Source organism: Rhinoderma darwinii, chromosome 2 (genome assembly GCF_050947455.1).
Source record: "Rhinoderma darwinii isolate aRhiDar2 chromosome 2, aRhiDar2.hap1, whole genome shotgun sequence".
Taxonomy (NCBI): Eukaryota; Metazoa; Chordata; class Amphibia; order Anura; family Rhinodermatidae; genus Rhinoderma; species Rhinoderma darwinii.
The window spans coordinates 42,111,722-42,116,946 of record NC_134688.1 but is presented as its reverse complement, the minus strand read 5'-3'; the positions used below and the strand labels follow the sequence as shown (position 1 = coordinate 42,116,946).

The 5,225-nt window shown below is 46.6% G+C and overlaps 1 long non-coding RNA gene across 1 annotated transcript; it reads right to left on the bottom strand.

Moving 5' to 3' along the window:
* Positions 1 to 2,632: 2,632 nt before the first annotated feature.
* LOC142740499 (uncharacterized) lies at positions 2,633 to 4,834 on the bottom strand. The gene is made up of 3 exons (XR_012880733.1): positions 4,709 to 4,834; positions 3,810 to 3,876; positions 2,633 to 3,611 (listed from the first exon to the last, which is right to left on the bottom strand). It is a non-coding gene; the product is annotated as an uncharacterized LOC142740499 (long non-coding RNA).
* Positions 4,835 to 5,225: the final 391 nt, after the last annotated feature.

Below are 5,225 nucleotides of genomic sequence, written 5' to 3'. Positions count from 1 at the left end.
TTAGCAGAGTGGCTGCTGCTAAGGATGTTCGACCCGGCTTCTTGAACACGTCACAAAAAGTCTGTAAGAACAGGGCTAAGTCCGAAAATTTGGGCCCCTGTCATTCCAGGATGGGGTTCGCCCATGCGAGGGACTTGCCAGCGAGGAGGGAAATAATGAACGCTACCTTGGCCTCATCAGAGGAGAAATGGTGAGGACGCAGTCATAGCGAGGAAAAAGAGGCAGTGCAACTGTAGATCCGGAAAACAGACAGTAGGAGTATTAGGCAGTGGAACGGCAGCAGTCTCTGGGGAAGGAACAGGGAGTTAATCCAGTCGGGCGATGATGGAGTTTACAGCCACGAGGAGTTGATCCTGACGTGCATATAGATACAATATATACTATTGGGGTCCACCCCTTAGTAATTGCTGACGTGCATATAGGTCACGCATATCTGTCTGTATGACCTGAACTGTGGTCTTAGGCTGGCCAGCGGGTTCCATGGCCTGAGCGTACTGTCACAATCTAGGGAACATATGTAGCTGACTTTAACTTGACTAATAACGCATTAAATACACAGTGGAAAGATCCCTTATCTTGACCTTTTCAATGACTTCTCAATGGTTATTTTTGTGTGATATCATGCTGCAACAAGTTATCAGAGTCAAGTTAAAGATGGCTACATCTGTATGTGGACCCACTAGGCCGTGGGCTCCGGCTCAGATAGGGCTAGGTGTGGCAGGTTGCGCCAGACGAAGCGGATGGCACCAGGAATGGTAGATGACACACAGACGTGGCATATCCAGCCGGCGGTACCACACAACTCTGATAAAAGGCAGGCACAGTTAGGAAACAGCAAGGGATACAGGAAATAGGATGCAGGGAACGGGAACTCTGGGATCAAGCAGGAAAATACTAAGGGACCCTTTGCAATACAAACATGGGAAAAGTACAAACAACACTCAAGCAAGGAGTGGAAGGGCAGAGACCTTTTTATAATCCAGGGTGCACTGGGGTAGGATAGAAAACTTTTAGGAAGTGCGCACGCTGGCCCTTTAAGGCACTCCTCGCACACTCCAGGAAGGGAAGGCCACGCCAGCGGTGGTCTCTGGGGAGGTGGCCAGGAAGTTGCGTTCATCACAGGGTGAGCGACAGAGGTCCGCAGTCATAACACTGAGATTTTTTTTGGTGTTGTATATATGTACTGAGCAGTGGTGTAACTACCGCCGTAGCAGCCTCATGCTACGGGGCCCGTGGCATGAGGGGGCCCGTGTCGCACGCCGGCACGGGCCCCCACCATGGCAGGAGGCTCCGCTGGCAGCCGCTATGGCTGCTACAGCGGGACGCCACTGAACACTACGGCAGAGCAGGGAGGTATCTCCCCACTCTGCCATTAACTGGTTCCCGACCGCTGGCTGTATTTTTACGGCCAGCGGTCAGGGTCCTTAAAACCTGAGCCATAGACTTTTACGGTTTTAACTTACTGCCCGCGCGATCGGGCTGCTGAATGTCGGGTCTCCGGCTGTCAGTGACTGCCGGGGACACTGAGGAGAGGATAGAAGCAGCTTTCGCTGTCAGCGATCACACATGTATCCCCTATCCTGTGGATAGGGGATACATGTATTTTGTAGGACACACTGTAGGTCGCATTTTTTTGGGAGGGAGGACGCTGTATGGCGTTCCCTACAGGGGGGGGGGACGCTGTATGGCGTTCCCTACAGGGGGGGCTGTATGGCGTTCCCTACAGGGGGGGCTCTATGGCGTTCTCTACAGGGGAGGGATGTATGGCGTTCCCTACAGGGGGGGCTGTATGGCGTTCTCTACAGGGGGGGCTGTATGGCGTTCTCTACAGGGGGGGCTGTATGGCGTTCCCTACAGGGGGGGCTGTATGGCGTTCCCTACAGGGGGGGCTGTATGGCGTTCTCTACAGGAGGGCTGTATGGCGTTCTCTACAGGGAGGGCTGTATGGCGTTAGCACTGTCCAATAAATATACAGTAAACAGAAGAAAATACGGTCCAGCAATCCTCATGACAATGTGATGACTTTATTAGAAAAACATTTTATAAACCACACGGCATGTTGAAGTGATGATACAAGACTGCTTACGCGCTTCGAAAGCCAACTACATTCTTCGCAAATGTACGCCATCTCCTCCAAACAGTCAATTACATCAGAAGTCCAGTTCCTTGTGCTGCGTGACTCGTGGACGCCCTATCCGTGGCGATATCCGTGTCCTTTCCACTGCTTCTCACTTGAGTCCTGTAGGCACAAAAAACATTCTGCAAGTTTCCATTGTCATCCGTGCCTGCAGATTCTGCTTTAATGATGCAACTCACTCAACTCCTTGTCTATTTCATCATTTACTGATGCCTCTTTTAGATGCGACAGATGTATTTTTTTTTATACTTACCAGCCTCCTTCACAGGCACCATCCCTTTTTATTGGCACCTGATCAATAAGGGGGTCCTGCTCCACCACCATAACACTGCAATACTAAACAAAATCTTCCATAGACATCACAAAAACTAGACAAGCCTTTCCTCCCTTATGTTTCCCAACATTTCCTGGGACAAGTGTGTGTAGGTAGAAATCAACAAACATGTTTCCTGGCCCCAAACTTTACCCCCTCTTTCCAGTAAAGGATTGGCTTTCGGTATCACACCTCCTTGCTTTTACCTTTTTACTTTATCCTGCGTAAACATTTTTTTCAGCATCTTAAACGTCTTGCCCATTAGCCCATCTATCCCCAACATCAGACCACTTATCATCATCTGACAGATCAGAATCAGACTCAACCAGCTACTGTTGCCTTCTTCTGCTTCTCTTTACATCCAGATGCGCTGCTCCTGTAATTCCAAACATTGTGCCAGTACCCCGTGTTCTAAACATTTTGGCAACCCCAAGGTGTCCCTCTCCCATGTTGAGATTATGAGGCCCTACTGGGATATTGCTGCCTTCATCGACCCTGGATCCCTGCGCAAGGATCCTGGCACTTGGCCCATCATCGTGCCATGTTCCCTCAAATTTTTGCTAGAATGATACCATTGAGGATACCTGCCTTGCTTCCTTGATGCCATTTGCTCCAAACAATCCAGTACACCCCAAGTCCAGGTCCTTGTGCTGCATGACTTGTGGGGGCTCTATACGTGGCAATATCCTGGCACCTTCCATTGCTTTCCGCTTGAGTGCTGTAAATATAAAAACATTCTGCCAGTGTCCATTATCACCTATGCCTGCAGATTATGACTGTGTAATGAAACTCACTTAAGTCCTTGTCTATTGCATCCAGGCCTTGACACATCGCAAATGTTCTTGGCAGACCAAAGCTGTCTAAAATCCCCCTACACTCCCTCACCCAATTACCTTACACCTACGTTCAGTCCCAAACCGAGCCATGTGGCCAGCATTTTGGACATAGATAACCCTAACTTACATTATGCCTATTCCTACCAACTATCCAAGGTTCCCCACTGCTACGCCTTTCTTGGCATTTTGCCCGCTCATTACTTTTTCAATGTACAGAGCTACTGGTGGATACTGTATATAGTAACTAATGATGGACATACCGCATATAGATGAAATATTACTTCAGAGAGTCCCCCTGGCAGCAGGCAGCCGATCTCAAGAAATTCTGGAACAAAAAGTATAAACTGTGAAGATATTATGACGTGCGCTTAGTATGGTTCATCATATCAACAAATATATGTTCAGCCTATTGAAAACATCAGGGAGATTGTTCCCACAGTCTTGTCATGTGTCTCTATAGGAACATTCTGGATGACATCACATTATAGAATTTCTATAGGTTGTTATTTGCTATAATACTTACATATATACAGTGGATCTTCTAGCATGTCGGCTGTCACTGGTGCCACATATTCAGATGTTATAAATATCTGTAAAATACATAATGGGTTTAATGCACATACATAAAATAACCCCATATCTATAATGAATAATAATATATTTACTTTCACACATTTCATTTTCTATCACAGGGCGAGTCCAATGCCCCTCTGCCACACAAATAACACCAGCAGTATAATGGCACATAATAGTTGGAGGACCCTGGTATAGATTTTGTATCAGTGACCAGGAGCTTATTGTTATTCTTCTATATAATCTTATCCTTAATGGAAAACTTCTAATTTGTCTTTTGTGGAGTCTTGTGGACTGGAGTAGAGAGAGTAGAAAATGGTAAATTGGATTTCTGGATTCAACAGACAAAATAATTATTAAAGGGGTTTTCTGACAGTTTCATAAACCTTAGTCTAAGCCGCATATGGCTAAAAATAACAAATTTTCCCTACTCATTTATTAAATTCCCTGTGGCTCCTGCGCTGGTGGTTCTGTTGTCTTTAGTTGCTAGGCCACAGCGGTCATGTCCGTGTGGATGGCATGTCACGTGGCAGCTATTGTGTCACATCCAGGGCCGGCCTTAGGTTTATTGGTGACATGTGCAGTATCTGTGACGTCCTCCCCCTTATGATGCACCATGTAGTGTCCAAATAATTTAATCATACAGTGCCCAAATAACATCACCCAGTCAATAAACTAGGGATTGTATCTTTCTGTTTTTTTATATTATATGTTTGGGCCCTAAATGCCGGATCGGCAGTGTAAGTTGAGGGTGCCTAGGCCATCTATGGTGGTAGTGCCCTCTTCAGTATTGACCAGTAATACACACTATGTGATCATTTAGAGATGCAGTTAATAAAATACACTGACCTTGGACTCTCCTACTGAATACATCCGACTGAATGTAGAACGTTATGTGATGTGAGGTGGAGGGCTCTGCTTAATCTTTGATCTGCCCTCCTGGGACGTGGTTATCATTAACTCTTATGAGGAATTAATTCTAGGAGAAAGAAAGACAATGTATTAGGACAAATCTCAATCAATGGCAACATTTCTATCTAGAACAGAGTCCAGTCCCCAACCAGTGTAAAATTACCAAAGGGGTAAATAGGATGACCGGCTGGGGTCCAGGGATTTGGGGTAGCCCACAGCTCTGGGGCTCCATACGCCCCTGAAATTGGTCAAACAATAACGGCGCAGGGAGGAAGCGAAATGTCTGACCCGGTTGGTCGTCTATTAGGTGAGTATAATTTTTTATTTTATAGGAGCAAAGGGGGCACTATTAATATGGGGGATAAAAGGACTGAGTCGGGGCTTAGAAAAGGGGGCTTCATAACTGTGGGGCCATACAAAAGGGGCATTCTGACCCAGGACATACAAAAAGTGT